Here is a 17,594-nt window from a genome sequence, read left to right on the forward strand (position 1 = left end):
GCATGGTTGTACACTGTTCCTACAAACTAGCTATTTACTGTCACCAGGAGGCACTATCAAAACTATGTGGAAAAACAGGTAAAGGATATCAAACACTTTGCAATGCAAGAAAAAATGACAGCAAATAGAAAAGTATTGCAAAGCACACAAAACACAATGAAAAATGACTAAAACACTATGGAAGTAGAAAAAAAAATCTCAAAAAACACACCGGAAGTGTTTTTTGGGGACACATTAGCTGAAACGAACAGCTGAAACCAAAATGTGAGCACTGAGACACGCTTAAAAGAAGTGGAGGATACTTTGGTTTTGTGAGAGAGGAAAAAATGTAAGGTAATGTGTGTTCTAATTGCATGATTTAAAACTGTTTTTAGTTTTTTATGGTTGCTAATAGCCGTTTATTGTTAGCTTGTCACTTCCGCAACTGAACGTCTCCAAAAACACTTCAGTTGTGTTTTGTTTTAGCTTTTTCAGTGTCTTTTCTACTTCTGTTGCGTTTTATTCAACTTTTGTTGTGTTTTGTGTTCTTTTACAGCATTGTTCTATTTGCTGGAGTTTTCTTACGTTGCAATGTGTTTGATCTTTCAGGGCCACCGTATATTTGGGTTAGCACTCCCTTAGCTAGCCCCTGCTGTGAAGGACAGTAGCTAACTAGCAAGTTCTGGAATGACTTCTTTATAGTAAAGTGAAACCTTACATTAAAAGCAACTGTCCAGTAAAGCAGAATTCTTCGTAAGCTAGCAGTCTAACACTGTTTGGTTTGCATTTTGCACCAACTGATTCAAAGAGATACTTTCACACAAAAATTTAAGCTAAACAACTGGGTTTAAAAGCAATGCAACATTTTTTATTTTTTTTTTACAAGCATCCAAAAATTATGAATTGTGTTCCATGAACTCAGTGCACCACCATACAGACACCAGCGACTTATTTATTATAAAAAGGCAGTGTTTGAAGTCCAAAGAATGAGAATAAGTGGTTTCACATGTTTAGAGAAAGCTTCTCAGCTCTAAACCTTTGTCCAGTCTTTTGTGCTGACACAGCATGTGTCACAGCAGATTCATCAGGCTTCAAGAAGCAGATATGTTTTATCAGCTCACCAGCTAAACAATATCATAATAATAATTTTGGTGCTGGTCTCAGTACGATCATTGTTGATCTGATGTGTTCCTTCTCACTGAATATGATTCAGAAAGTTGGATCATGCTTCGGTTCCTGAAATGTATTCTGAAGGAAGGTTTTACCTTTGTAGTTTGCACTCTTAGCGTAATCTGCAGAACACCCTGAAAGTATTTTCAACAAATGTTTCCTTGTATTAAAATTTCCCTGCTCTTTGTAGTCTCCCAGCGCCACCAAAAAGAGAAGCTTCCTTTGGTGTATTTCTGTGCTTTTGAATAAATATCTAGTCAGTGTGAGCTTACTGAACAGAACCGAGCTGTTAGCAGGACAGCCAGAATTTATGCAGGCTTGTTTATGCGTACTCCATAAGCTTATTTTCTAAAGATATTATAACAAACCGAACTCTCGCAGAAAGAGCCGGGGTGCAGTTAAAGGCAAGAAAACAAAAAAAAAAAGCAGGGATACCATTAGGTTATTACATTTAGGTGTAGAAAAGTAGGTGTAATCTTGCAGTTTTGCAATCTAAAACTTTATCCATATTAGATAAGGCTCCACTTAGAAAAACATTCGGGGGAAAAAAACCAAGTCATTAAAGTTTCTTTTTATGCTACAAGCTTGATTATCATGTGATACAAAAGTCAGCAGACTATATTAATGTATTCTGTATCTAAAGGTACTTTTTAAAGGCCGATCTTATACATACTATAGCTTTTCTTGTGTTTTTAATTTTATTTTGCACTCTACATGAGTAACACTTGAATCAGCACATCCATTTGTCATTAATTATGGCTGTTTTCTAAATTACTGTCATTTTATTAGTAATATAGAGGAATACTTAGCCTGTAAAAACATTTGTATAAAGATTTATTTTATGCTGCAGGTGTCAAGTCTTAGAAAATAAAGGAATTAAGGGGCATTTCAGACCACCCACTACTACTACTATTACTATTGTTATTAATTAATGAATTAATTAATAGATGTAATTAAATTATGTTGTTATGATGTTGTCAAGTTTGGAAGACATTCATATACTAGGCAGTGAATCCCTAAAAATAGAAGCCGCAGTGACTGGCATTATGGGAAATGTAGGATTTAGTACTGTTGGACCTTAAAGCCACTAAGATTGTATCTGGAAATACTATACACTTGGAATATGAGCTAAATTTACCCACCTGCAGTTTTTGTTTTTATCAAAGCTACTCTCATACGCACATTGCATTCACATTTACGCTTCATGGGGGAAAATATCAAAATAATCTTTAAATCTTTTTGAAAAAGAAAGATGAAAAAACAACAAACACACATGAAAGAAAGCAAACACTAACACTAAAAAAATACAAGACATATCTGCTAGGCGTCACTTTCACTGACTGATACATTTACCCATGCATATTTGTTCAAATATGAACTCATGTATGTGTAGGTCTAATTACATTAATATTCCATAAGAAGACATATAAGATGAGCAACGATATACTCTGTTAACTCCAACTGTTGGAAAATAATGTAACTACAATTTCCTATCTTTCAGTAGTATACCTTTACATATACAGTTTCCATTTTCCTCGTTTGTGGTCACAGATGGGCAGTAACGCGTTACTGTAATCCGATTACTTTTTTCAAGTAACGAGTAAAATAAGGGATTACTATTGCAAAAACGGTAATTAGATGCACCGGATGATACCTGGACCAGGGTAAACCTTCGCCTACCCTACTCCTGCTTTACAGGTGAAAATAAAGCAAAAGGACCGCTAGTCTTTGACTTTATTTATTTTCTGCTGTGTTTTACTTGCATCTATTTGAAAGACTGAGTGTAAACACACAAAAAAAAAATATTTTATGTGCTGGAATGTGCAGAAAATAGGTTTAAATATTAAACTAATTTCTTCCAGTCAGAGAATGTTGCATATAATTAAATTAAACCTAACTTATGCATTAAATGCATTAAACAGCATGCATGTGTTAACTACATTTATTTATAGTTGGAGAGAGTTTCACTATATATTTAAGTCACAGTGGAACAAAACCCATCTGTATTAATGCAATATCCATTATTCTTGTCAGCTGAATTCGAACTGCAAACATTTACTCAATGATTTTACACCCCGCTGCTTATTCTGATATCATTTGTACTTCCTGACCTTGCTCTCTGTCATTTGTAGAAAAATGAATGCCAGCGTGTTGGTGATGACTATGTGACGATTTGTTTTTTGGTGTCTTACACAGTAGAGAGAGACAGAGAGAGAATCTGCGATAGTGTGTTTGCTCAGGTGTGACGTGACGATCACAGAGTTGTTACGCTGGTAACGATTCACAAGTGTCCAAAACCTGTAGCCAACAACAGAAGAAAATGGATAATATCAATATCAAAATCATTACCAGGAACTGTCAAACAAATTGTATCCATCCTTTTATGATTCCTAACTTTCCAGAAATGGATTGCTACAATGGTGAAAAATAGCCCTCCGTACTAAATGATTACAAATTTCAACCATGCTGCACCCTCTGTTATTCTCTTTTCCATAAAAAGTCATAAAAGTGATGCAGCTGACACCATCACAATCCCTGGATGCTAGACACCATCTGTTCAGACAGTTTTCAAAAGATTTTTGTAAAACTTTTTTTCTCTTTTCTACAAATCTTATACTTAATCCCACCACAATGCCACAGTGTAACACGCGATCTCTAAGGTATTCACTGAAGAATTTTGAATCTTCTGCTTCCTCTAATAGGAAACAATTTCAACACTTTCCTGTTGTAATAGTTGTCGCGCAGGACAAAGCTCGTCCTCGTCGTCTCGCTTTTAGCTGACTTCTCATCTTAATGCAGACTTTCATGATGGGACAAAGTGTGTGGCATCGATTTGAGGAGCCAAGCAACTTAGTATTGGTGACCTACTCAACCACACCGGGGCACACATGCTAAAAGGTAAATGTCCTCCACCAAAGAGAAATACCGCTTCAGCTTAACACATGACACAGCCTATTAAAACTGCGCAGCTCATTATGTCAGGCTGAGGGACGATGTCTATATAGAATTCAGCATCTTCTCTCAGAGCTCTGCTGGACTGTGCATTTCTGTTCTGAGTGGAGCGCGGGGAAATGCAAACCGAGCTATGAAGCCTGCTGAAGAAGATGCAGAAACAGTCATTCATATTTTATAAGCAAAGCCCCATCTATACCCCCCCACACCCACCCCACACCCCTCACCTCCTACCTTTAACATTTGCTTATTAAATCTGCAGCTGTCAAAGCGTACCTCAAAGCCTTCGTGAGCACACGCACACACACACACACACACACACACACACACACACACACACACACACACACACACAATCACTCTTTCTATTGCCTTCCTGACACAGGCACTCTGACTTTAAACTCATTACTTTGGACAAGGCTTTTAATGGAGGCAAGAGCCAGACACACTAAGGTACAGAAATGAACGAGATGGGGAACAAAGGCAGAGGCAAGAGAGAGGTGTAAACTTTTATTCTTCATTCACACAGTGCCCTCGCTTGAATTGACCACAGCCCTGATTTGTATGAGGGAGTTTAGAAACAACTTGTTTAACTGGGATGAGCCAGAGGTGAGCGCCTGGAGGCCGCGGGGCGAACACGTCACCTGTAGCTCAGATACATTATCTTCAAGTTTGTCACTTTTCCGTGCCACATCCGTGTAAATCAAAGTTTGGCTGACCGGCCGGTCTCTTCTGTAACTCAGCAGACATTTGCCACCAGGGAGTCATTGAGCAGCACCGACGCCTGGGGTGTCATAATGACAATATTGCACCGGCAAAGCGCTAAATGACAGTGAGCTCACAGACAGAGTGGGGAAAGCGGCAGAAATGCACTGATCAATGAGCAATCGATACGACCCTGCCAGGTAATCACAAAACCACGGTGATTAACGGCGAGCAATCAATTGCCATTAACCCCTGTGTGTACCAGTTAAGCATCAGCGACAGTTTGTGTGATGAATGCTTGAAATTACTAGAGGCTTTTTAACTACCTTCTGTCTCTGAAATGTCACCAAGCTTAAATCTGTGATTCAGCGTGTTTAACCTGACTCCCATGTCTGGCCTGACTAATAGCACATTATGACATTTAAAATAAGCAAAAAGCAAAACTTGATTGCATAGAGCAAAACATTCTCGAAACAGGAGGCAAACATAAAGGAAAGGAGTGGAAGTCAAATTAGATATGAAGCTGGAGCGTTCCAGCATTCACACCCTTGCATTGCCCATACAGACAGGCGAGCACACACCCACGCACGGCCACACACACCCACACACACAGTTGCTGGATCATTCTCACATTGGCGGGTGTGACACTGATACGTGCAACAAGTGATGTTTTAGGATGTAATCCAACAGAATCGTGGCGTTAAAAAGGTGGGAAAAAAACCCAGAAAAAAATCTGATCTTTGTCACGAATGAGAGCATCTCTCAACCATTTCCTGCAATCAGAGTCATCAGCAGCTTCCGTGGGCTTCAGTCTGAAAAGTTAAATTCAGCCTGACAGCTGCTGTTAACGGGCAAAGTGATGGATGAGTGTGTTCAGAAGCAAGCAATTTGTAAAAAAAAAACTGACTTTCATTGCAGCTAATGAGGAATGAAAACACTTAATAGAGCTAGTTTCTGGTGGTGTTTCTGGTTTTGGACCAGAAGAGGGAGCTGCTAGTGGGGAAAGCTGGGGCCAAGCAGCATCCAAACTCTGTAAAATAGGTCAGTGAAATTTTTCTCCCTCACACACCTGGCTTGCTTTCTCTTGTCCTGTAAATCCAGTAAAACAGTAACACTGTTTGCTTTCTCTTCTCCCTCTTCGCCATTTTTTGCTCAGCCAACTTCACTTTGCCGTTTTTTTGTACAGGCCACGTCCTGCTCCCCCACCCACCACCCCCTTCGTACCCCTTCTTCCTCTCCTCTTCACACTCTGTTTTGCCCCCTTCTTCCACGTTCTTCTCCTCTCTCATCTCTTTAGAAGGCCCCTCCCCGCCTTTATTGCACGCCTCAGCACAACTCCCAAACTTCAGCCGTTCACCAAACTCTGACAAATAATCCACACAACGAAGCACTCTCGCTTGCTGCTTACTTTTCGCTGCCGCGCTAACCTTGAGCTTGCAAAGGATGCACGACGCGCGATGGATGCGCGTGCACCACGTGTGAGTGACTGTGTGGGGTTTCGTCGAATGCAGATCAATATCATGGCAAGGTTACTTTAAAATTCAATTAATAACAAAGCGAACATCCCATGAGCTGTCACCACCCGTGGACGGCTGGTGGGGGTGTGCTGGACTAAAGTCAACGTGGTCCGATCCCAGGGGATGGGAATGAAAAGAAACGGATAAATTCATATCTGTATTATTAACCACATTTGTTTGGAGATGGGTTTGGCTGGGATGAATTTCTTACCAACTCCATGTTTTATTAACTGTCTCGGAGCGAGCCAGCAAAAGCATATTGTGTCTTGCGCCACCATCTGTGTGCATCTTTTATTTGCATGTGTTTGTGTGTGTGTGTGTGTGTACGTGCGCCTGTTTCCGTCATTCGCCACGCTCGGCTCATTGAGGTCAGGTAAGTGGCTGCTTCGGATCAATCACAAAGTTGGAGCGCAAAGTTTTGTGCTGCCGAAAAACTGGTCATGTGCCACTTCGTGCTTCCACACAAGGGCCCCGTATTAAAATATGCATGTTGAGCCACCACTCGGTCTTAATATTTAAACCAGCCTGGAGGTGAGGCCCGCTTTAACGCAGCCTGACAGACCGTGTGTACAAAACACTGGCTGCCTCCCATACAAACTCGCCTAGCGCGCACGCACGCGCACACGCCAGCAGCAGCAGTGCTGAGACAGACAAACACGTACAATCAAGAATAAACACAAGCTGGTTTAGACAGAGGAAGCCATAGATTTACCCATAAAGTGCGCGTCCCATATGGAAAGAGTGCTTTTATTGGCTCCGTCTGAGCTGCTGGGGAGGGTTACTGCTGGGAGGTCTCGGGGGTTTGGACCTCAGGGAGTGCGGCTGGTGAGAGTTTGTAAGTGAGGAGTGGAGCGTGGAGTGGCGGAGAGGGAGAAAGTGACCCACGGAGACCCAGGTGATCCGAGCGTTAATTACCGTCTGCTAATTACGAGAGAGACGCATCATTAAGCAGAGTGGGCCACCGGAGGGCTTGAGGACTCCCCGTCTCTCCTCTGCTCCTCTTCCCTTCTCCTCCTCCTTTCTTCCTGACCCCGATCTTCTGTCCCAATTAGCACTGTCCTGCTCTCCTCCCCGTCAGGGCCCCTCCCTCCCTTGTGTGTTTCCATCAACACTGCTGCAGCCGCTGTCTAAACACACGCAGCATTGGCGGGACGTGCCATGTAGACTGTGGGCACTGCACCTCCTCACACGGTGCACACACACACAGCCATTAGAGGAGACAGTGCTAAAGAGGCCGTGTAGACACCTCTGTCTTCTTGCACAGTGACTAATGCGGCGTCACAAGCTGTCATCCATGCCTCGCTGAGTCTTCCTTTCCATTCTCCCTCCCTCATTGTCTTGAATTCTTCCTCACATTTCTATCTGTAATATGATCTGTCTGTTATTTTTCCTCCCCGTCTCCCTCCCTCAACTATTCAAGTCAGTTTTTTTTTCGTTGCGCAGCACTTGAGTGATAGCAAAGTGTGTATGCCTGTGTTTCAAACAACTCCAAAGTGCAGGCACTTTCAAAGAAACAGCCTTGCACTGTTTGAGGATGAGTTGCAGTAAATGACAGGTTCGGCTGTTATGTAATGCCCCTCCCCTCACCCCCCCAGTCCCTCTCCTGTCCTTTCCCCTCTCATGTTTCTTGATACACATGTTCCCTCCAAGACCCCCCGGGGTTTACAGGTAGGATGGGATCAGCTGCTGAGGTGTCAGTTCTGAACCTTCTGCCAGTCGGACCATCTGGAACCCCGTGACTGCTTGGTCTGGGCCGTACCTCCAACCACCAGGAAGACAGCAAGGAAAGGCAGGTGGAGAGCTAAAGATATAGATGAGAGAGAGAGAATCTGCAAAGGAGGGAGGGGATAATGAAGACAAGGCAGGGAGAAAAGCAAGAGAGAAAGATGGTAAAGATGAGAGATGATGGAGATGAAGGGGAATAAGCCAGGAATTACTTTCTGTAACAAGGCTGAGAGCAGACTTTGTTGTGACACCGAGGAGATGGTCTCAGACTAAGCGCCAATGAAAGGCTTCACTGCAAATTATGTAGTGTGAATGTGAGTGTAATTCTATTTAACATACCATATAGGTCTCCACAATGTAGTGGTAAACTTCATGTGTACAGCACAGAAATATTTAAAAGACAGGTCACACATAGCATGTAACATAGGTCAACAGAATTATATGCTTGCTGTCTCGTTTATTTTAATTGGTCACTAGGACTGGTGAATGATATGTCTTTTAAAGCTGGTAACCCGAATATTACACAGATTCACTGCATACTTTATTAGTTAAAACTTCCCAATACAGGGTTCAACCACTTTTTGACTTCAGTACTGCCTTAGTTATTCATTGCACAGATTCAACAAAGTGCTAAAAACATTCCTCAGAGAGTTTTGGTCCAAATTGGTTTCATTGCTCTGATGGATTTATCCCACCTAAGACGTCATCCACTGGTTTGTAAAATCAAATTTTAAGGCCTTAACTTTAAATGAAGATCCAAATGAAGTTAAATACTGGACTGAAACTTACAGGTGGCTGAAATCAAAGAATATGTGAATCTGCTGGAGATGTAATAACCTTAGTGAATGATGTCCTGTTTAGTTACAAGCTAAAGTTACAAGCTAAACACACATTTACTAAAAACAGAAGCCTGAATATGTTTGTGCAAGTGTAAAAGAAACGGGCATGTGAATGTATCAGTGGCACCTGTGTACCTCCAGTTTGGTACAATGAGCCTGATTGTTTCTCTGTTTTGGCCGCACTATGCTAGCATTTCTCAAACATATCCAGATAAAAATGTGTGTGGTCGGATTTTTGGCTGTGGCGAATGGAGCTCTTGGAAAACAATGACTCACTTGCTTCTTGTTCAGTGAGCACTAATTTACTGATTTGTTTTGTTTTGTTGTCAAAAGAGGAGAAACTCAAGAAACTGAGAAGTTTTTTAACATGACCTGAAACTTAATCTGACCATCATTTCACACTCCACCAGTCTTGTAAATCTTGATCATATTAGGTTGCATGTTTAAATTTATGTTACACAAGCCACTAAGAGAAATCTATCGATATCTATCCATCCTTCCATCAATTTTCTGCCGCTTATCTAACTGAGGGCTGTGAGGGTTCAGAGGTAGTGTACACAAGAAGTGGTGTACACCTCACTTCTCTAGACAGGTTGACAGTCTATCGCAGGTCTAAAATATACATAGAACTGTCAAAAGCATTCACTTATCTCCAGTGTTGGGTAAGTTACTTTAAATTAGTAACTTAGTTACATTACTAGTTACTTCTATCAAAAGTAACTCAGTTACTTCAAGTTACTCGTTACTTTCAGAGTAACTAGTTACTAGGGAAAGTAACTTTGGTTTTACTCAGAATTCTCTTGTTAATGTGTTGCTTCTGTAACCCAGCAAGATTGCCAGTCTTCTAGCTTGCTTACTTGCCACAAGTGCACTGTGCCACCTACCAATAGAAAGGAAAAAATAATGTGCACATTTCCACGAGAGAAATCCCACGCCTGATTCTATCCTAGCCTGCTTTTTACATCCAACACAAAAACTGCAGTCGTGGTGCTTTCGATTGTACTCAGAACTCGGAAATTCTGCCTTCTGAATAGGAAGATGTAGGTAACACCAGACTGCAGATGAGCTGCATACAGGGCTGGACTGGGACAAAAAAATCGTCCCGGGCATTTTGACTAGAGACCAGCCCACCATTATAGGAAAAATCATAAAGCCTTTGAATGAAAATAAACACTGTTGTGACAGTGATGTACACTGTTCTGATGGTATATATGTATCAATCTATCAATTGTTTGTTGCAAGACTCAGATAATTATTTTTTTTAAAAGTGAGACATTTTAAATGAGAATAAGAAAGTATTTCTTTGTGCCCCCCCCTTTCCCTTTTAATGCCCTACATGGACCCCTGGCAACACTTTGCTAGACCCGCTCCTGCACAGTTACCAGCTGTCAGCTACTTAGAAAAGGATCCTGGTGTTATTAGTCTCTCAGAAACAGTTCATAACTTCCCTTCAACTCATTCATGTCACCTAAAAGGTAAACCTGTTTCTCCATCACCTGTTCAGCTCTGATGATTCAGTAAGGACATCTCCTGGTTTCATCTTCATGTTTCCCTCTCATCACATAACCAAACCGACATCATGACCAGCAGCTTAACAGCTGTGGCTCCAGCAAACATCAGCTGATACTAGAAATTAATATTAAATAAATTCTAACAACAGCTGATCAAGCTTAAATGTGCTGCTGTTGTTTACTGCGACATCCGCTGGTTTCCTCTTTCTGGCGCAAAGTGGGCGATAAACAAACAAGAGAGAAAAGCCGATCAGCTGATCATTGATCAGTTTCATGATTGAAGTAGAAACAGGAGAGGGAGGTGGGAGAATGAGAGAAGAAGAGGCAGCTGTGCAGTGTAAACACAGAATAACTCCAGCTTTGTGTCTTTTTCATTGTAGTTGAAACACAAACTGTGTTCCTTTTCACCTCAATACGAAACGCATGATATTTTCTCTGAATACGAGAGGATTCCGTTTTTTACGGGAGGGTTGGCAGCTCTAATAATTAACCTTATGAACAAAATAAAGTTCAACATCATTAACTTCATAGCTCCCACCCAGCTGTATAGAAACTCCATCATGCTAGCTAGCACGCAGTACGAAAAAGTCAGCATAACGAAAATAAACTCCACCTTAACTTGGTTCATATCTGACCCAGATGGACTGCAGGTTATAACTTCTTACCTGAAGTTCAGTTCAGCTGACACTCTCGGACCAGCGGCCGCCTCGGGTCTCTCCCCTTGCCTTCCTTTTCCTTCATCCACCTGCTGGCCTCCACCACTTGCTAATGTTATTGAATCTGTGGAAGCTCGCGATAGCCACCACACGAAGTAACGAATAACGAGCCCATCTAAATCCCAGTAACGACTAACGCGTTCCTGATTTTGGCATAATAACTAGTTACCGTGCTCGTTACCACAATAATAACGTTCTGTCAGCGGTGTGTGTGGAGGCGTGGAAGAGATGACCCAAACGCTGGACTCACGGTGCAGAAATGAAGAGGATTTATTGGAGGGTGAATGAATAAAGCAGGAACGATGGAGTGGCTGGCTGACTGACTGACTGACTGACTGAACATACTGGCGGAGAGACACATTACCATCAGACGTACATCAACATCAATGACACGACCGAGAACTGGTGAAACCGAGGAACTTAAATACACAGGTTGAATGATGACAATGATTGGAAACAGGTGAGAACGGGGCTGAACATAATCTGACTAATGACACGGGAGACAAGCTGACACGGGGAAAAAAACAGGAAGTGAGAACATTAATGTGGCGAACTAAACTGAACATGAACAAACTGAAATCACTGGGTCAACGACCCAGGAACCCTGACAGTACCCCCCCCCCCCTTCAAAGGCCAGCACCCGACGGCCAAAAGAAAAAAAAACCAGAACAGGGCGGGCGGAGGGGGCCCAGGTCGGAGGGACGGAGTCCACACAGAGACAGTTCAGGTGGGCGGCCACGTGGCCCGAGGCCGAGACGAGACAGTTCAGGTGGGCGGCCACGTGGAAGGCAGCAGCGACCACTGAGCCGGTCCGGTGGACGGCTGCGGTGGTTGAGATGAGACTGTTCCGGTGGGCGGCCGCGTGGTCCGCGGCTGAGACAAGACAGTTCAGGGGGCCGATCGTGCGGATGGCAACGGCGGCGACGTGGACATAGTTCGGGGGGCCGACCATGCGGAAGGCAACAGCGACGATGACAGCGCTGGTCCGGGGGCCGACCGTGCGGAAGGCAACGGCGGCGACGTGGACACAGTTCGGGAGGCCGACCGTGCGGAAGGCAACGGCGGCCACTCAGGCGAAGGCGGTCCGGGGGCCGGCCGTGTGGAAGGCAACGGTGGCCACTCAGGCGAAGGCGGTCCGGGGGCCGGCCGTGCGGAAGGCAACGGCGGCCATTGAGCCGGTCCGGTGGTCGACCACGCCGGCGACGAGGAGAAGGTGGCCGAGGAGCAGCTGCAGGAGGCGGCACGGGAGCCGGCGGAGACTGAGGAGCAGCTGTAGGACCAGGCGAAGCAGAAGCAGAGGCCGAGGCCGGACCAGGCGAGGATGAAGCCGAAGCAGACGCCGGACCAGGCGAGGCAGTGGCTGAGTCTGATGCAGGGCCAGTAGGCGCGGAAGCCTCTGGCTGGAGACAGGCAGGGCCAGTAGGCGCGGAAGCCTCTGGCTGGAGACAGGCAAGGCCAGTAGGCGCGGAAGCCTCTGGCTGGAGACAGGCAGGGCCAGTAGGCGCGGAAGCCTCTGGCTGGAGACAGGCAGCGCCAGTAGGCGCGGAAGCCTCTGGCTGGAGACAGGCAGGGCCAGTAGGCGCGGAAGCCTCTGGCTGGAGACAGGCAGGGCCAGTAGGCGCGGAAGCCTCTGGCTGGAGAAAGGCAGGGCCAGTGGGCGCGGAAACCCCTGGCTGAGGAGCAGGAGAGCTCACAGCTGGCTCTGGGTGCTGTGGCTGCAGGTCCGGGAACTGAACAGGATGGTAGACCGGCGACTGGGAGACAGGAGGCGACTGGACTACAGACTGGACCGGAGCAGACTGGACTACGGACTGGACTGACTGGGCTGCAGACTGGACAGGGGCAGACTGGACTGACTGGAGTGGAAGCTGAACAGCAGGTGAGGGAACTGACTGGAGTGGAAGCTGAACAGCAGGTGAGGAACTGACTGGAGTGGAAGCTGAACAGCAGGTGAGGGAACTGGCTGGAGTGAAAGCTGAACAGCAGGTGAGGCTGACGACGGAGCTGAGGTTGGTGTGGCCGATGGCTGAGCTAAAGACTGAGCTAGACAGGGAGATAGAGCTACAGCCTGGGCTAGTAAAGCTGGTGCCTGAGCAGGGGACACTTCAGCTAGCTTAACCAGGGATAGTGCGAGGGCGTGAAAAGCTGGATCCGGAGGTGGATGAAAAGGTGAAGTAGCAGGTGGACCGGTTAGCTCTTCCAAGCCTCCAGGGAGGTCAAGCTGGGTTCTGGTTGCCCTCAGCCTGGGTGCTGGGACAGGCACGGAAGGTGGCTGGACACCAGTCACCCCCACCCGTGAAACAGGAGCGGGTGTGGAGGTGGACTGGGTCGCAGCTGCCCTCCTCCTGGGAGCTGGCACTGGTGTGGGCTGGGCCCTAGTCCTCTGAGGAGGTGAAACGGCTGAAGAGGAAGGCCGAATCTGGGCCGCTGCGCTGGTAGGAAAAGGCTGAATGATGGGTGTGGAAACGGTGACTGGGTGTGTGGTACTGGAAGGTTTCTCTGGGATTATTCTGGTCCTCCTGCCACCACTATTTACAGTCTTTAATTGAACGGTCGTCGAGGGTGTTGAATACTGCTTATCTCACATGCATATGAACTTGAGTTCATATGCTTGTGAGATATGACATGCAGACACGCAGGTCCTGTTCTAAATCCATAGGGTTTAATATTATATCGGCCCACTTATTGGAGCTATAAAAACTTCAAGTCCTCTGGGAAGACTTTCCACAAGGTTTAGGAGTGTGTTAGTGAAATTTTTGACTATTCTTCCAGAACTGTATTTGTGATGTTAGACAACAACGTCTGGCTTGTAGTCTCCGCTCTAATTTATCCCAAAGGTGTTCGCATTTGAGGTCAAGACTCTGTGCAGGCTAGTCAAGTTCTTCTACACCAAACTCGCTCATCCATGTCTTTATAGACCTTGAGTTGTGCACTGGTGCGCAGTCATGCTGGAACAGGAAGGTGCCATCCTCAAACCGTTCCCTCAAAGTTGTGAGCATTAAATCATCTAAAATATCTTGGTATGCTAAATCATTAAGTGTTCCTTTAACTGGAACTAAGAACTGAGTCCAACTTCTGAAGAACAACCATATCATAATCCCACCTCCACCAAACTTTACACTTGGCATATTGAAATCAGACAAGTATTGTTCTCCTGAAAACTGCGAGTGGTGGCGTGCTTTAAACCATTGCATCTAAAGCTTTGCAAAGTGTTTGGCTTGGATACAGCTGCTGAGCCATGAAAACCCATCTCATGAAACTCTCTATGCACTCTTGAGATGATTGGAAGTTTGGAGGTCTGCAGATATTGACTGGCCTACCCCTTCACAATGTCTACTTTGTTATAATACCACTAACAGCTGACTGCGGAATATTTAGTAGTGAGGAAATGTCACGACTGGACTGCACAGCTGATCATGGCACCACGATGGAATTCACTGAGCTCCTGAGAGTGAGCCATTTTTTGAAAAATGTTTGTTGAATCAGTCATGCCGCATGCCTAGGTGCTTCATTTTGCACACATGTGGCAATCCAGTATCACATTAAAAAAAAGGACTGATGAGCTACAATACATGCTTTTATTAAAAATTTAGTTTCCTGCTGCTTTAAAAGTCTTCGCTGGTCAAAAGCAGTAGAAATCCTAAAAAAGTGTGACCTTGAGTTACTTCACTCTTAGAACAAATTACAACAATTCAATCAAAATTATTTATTTTGATCACAAATACAAGTCACTTCAGCTAGCAGCGGCTGGACTGCCAAGGACTCTACCACCAACCACTACCCAATCCACATTATACAATATTTGAGGCATGTCCAAGTGGGAGGAGGCCCCAGGGTAGACCCAGCACACATTCGAGAGATTATGTGCCTGAATGTCGTCCTCAAAGGGTGGCTGAGAACAGGGGAAGGTCTGGGCGTCTCCACTTAGACTGCTGTTCTCACAACCTGGACCTGATAAATGGCATATCACTAATGGATGAATGGATGAGTCACTTTAAACTGAATCATTAAACAGTCACCATTTGTTTCAGCCAAAGTTGATGCAACTAGACTGAATGAAAAGAAAATGAACTCTTCTTTACATGCTGATAACGCAGTTTGTATATGCTGCAGCCTATTGACTAAATTATAATAGTAAAATATTGATTTGTTTAAAGCATGCCTGAGTCAGACTGACTATTCTCTTTTAGGAGATAACAAACAACAAAGACATGTGCCTATCAAAGACTGCGCAAGGGAGAGTGAAGATGGTTCGGGGGTGAAAGAGCTAACCTGTTTGTCTTTTGCTGCATTTTTGAATTGGAGACCACAAGTTATATTTAAGAGGAAACAGACTTATACTTATAGGACAAACATTTTACCCATGATGTACAGTACTGTGTTGACAGATGCTATGCTAATGGTTGTTGTGTAAGACGCAAGCTGGTGCATAAATTAGACTACAGCAGAAGTTGATCAGACAGAATCTGGGCTACTCACAGGAGCGAGGCAAAGAGATGGTGTGCTCATACTGCAGACGCTCCCACCAGTACGGGTCAGTCAAGGATGGCTCGATAGCAGGCTTAATATTGCAACAGAGAACATGAATAAAACAAATCTGATACCGACAGCACCACTCTCTCCATCCATTACTTACAGCAGTAAGACATTAGAGTAATCTTCAGGCCTGGGCAACCAGAAACCCTCACGAGTTGAGGCACTCGTTAGTCCCTCAAAGTTAGCATGCATGTCATGTAAACACAATGACTGAACGTATTACATCTTACTCAAACTGACCTGTCAATCAGTGGCGGTCCTTGACCCTAGTTGGTTGACGAGGTTTCTCCAGAGGCCAGGCTGCGGTGGCCGTCCTGGGCTAGTTGGACAGTTGGCTGTCAGAACTGTGCTCATCAACCGTGGGGCAGCATTACAAACAAAGAACAGCTGGAACATCAGGAGAATGACACTGACAGATTAATGCACCCGTACTTACATTATAAGTAGCCACAATTACATCCAGACAGAGAGTCGAAATAGTCAGAGAGCCAGTAAGGACACGGATGCTTACGTTTTTTCAGAGCTTGATCAGAGATTTTTTTTTCCCCTTTGCATTTATCATACTCTGTGTGCCGTGTGTGTGTGGGTGGATGTGGGAGTGAACGCACAGACCTGATGATATTTAAATGTTGACAGCATGCCTAGTGCTCGTGTCCTCCGTCACTCTGTCTTCATTTCAGCTCACTCCTCCAAACACACTGCATGAAATCAATGCACATAAGGCCTACTCGTGCCTAATGACAAACCAGCAGCACAATTTGTCTGATTCTTGGAAAACGCTCTCATTTGTGTAATTACAGCATTCATCAGCAGCCTTTAATCATATTTTATTGAGATGCAAAGAAGTGGCTAAATAACTGATACTGTAGCTCATGCTGTAATGACTGAATCTGGAGCCCCTTTTATAAAATGGGCACTCTGAGAGTTTTAGCTCGATGATGGTTAAAAAGCACTCGGCGGGAATTTTTACCATTAAACCATTATGTCACAGTCTATCCCCTTACTTGTCCTCTCACCTGACTCATTTCCTTTCAATATGCGACTCCCCTTGTCACCGATGTCCTTGTTGGTGTGTGCATGTGTGCACGAGTGAGGTGTCAGCATTTTATCAGTAATCGTTCAGCGAGTGGCTTGTCACCCCCCCACCTTAAGGACGTGGCGAGGAGAGGCAAGGCTCACCTTTGCCATCACTGACATTTTAATTTGTCACTGCTAGCCATCCTGTTTCTATCAATAGCACATCAATGCCTCAGAACAAATGCCATGGGACAGAGATTTCTGGGTTCAATAGTATTGATACTCACCGCTGATTAGGGCTTCTGTATTGCAGCTACCGAGCAGCCGTCCCTGGCTGTGGGTGTGTCAGGTGAGGACAAGGAAAAGAGAGGAGAGTGGGAAAGAGGGAGATGACAACGCATGGCAGGTTAAATCTTCAAACGGACGAGCACGGGCATGTTTTGTGAAGTTATTAAGATGCCACTGAGAGATTTACAAAAGTTTTCCAAGGCAATTCTTCTTTTCAGTGGATTTTTTTTTATATTTTAGTAACCTCTGCTCATACGAATTCATGGACAGTTAACCAAAATCACTGCTGCATATCCTCACTGCAGTGACTCACTAAACATGCACTCGCAAAAACAGGAGCAAGCTTCGATCATAGAGCACCTACTTTGAAAGCTAATGGTCAAAAATTCAATTTCAGCCGTATATATTAGATAATCTGAGTGTTTTTCATCGCACTGAGTGGATAAAGTCATGCTGCACTACAGGGCTCCACATTAACTTTTTAAAACACGGGTTATTTGGACAAATATCTCTCCTTTTACTTGCATAGGCACAAGTCTTTTGTCCAGGTGACGGGACAATGGTTTACTTCATTTGACTTTGGTTGGGAATGCAAACTTCTGATGAACAAATAATGGAAAACATAATTTAACCTTTTAT

This window comes from Diplotaxodon limnothrissa, linkage group LG7 (genome assembly GCF_057381915.1).
Source record: "Diplotaxodon limnothrissa isolate DT_005_m linkage group LG7, D_limnothrissa_male_GT1.1, whole genome shotgun sequence".
NCBI lineage: Eukaryota > Metazoa > Chordata > Actinopteri > Cichliformes > Cichlidae > Diplotaxodon > Diplotaxodon limnothrissa.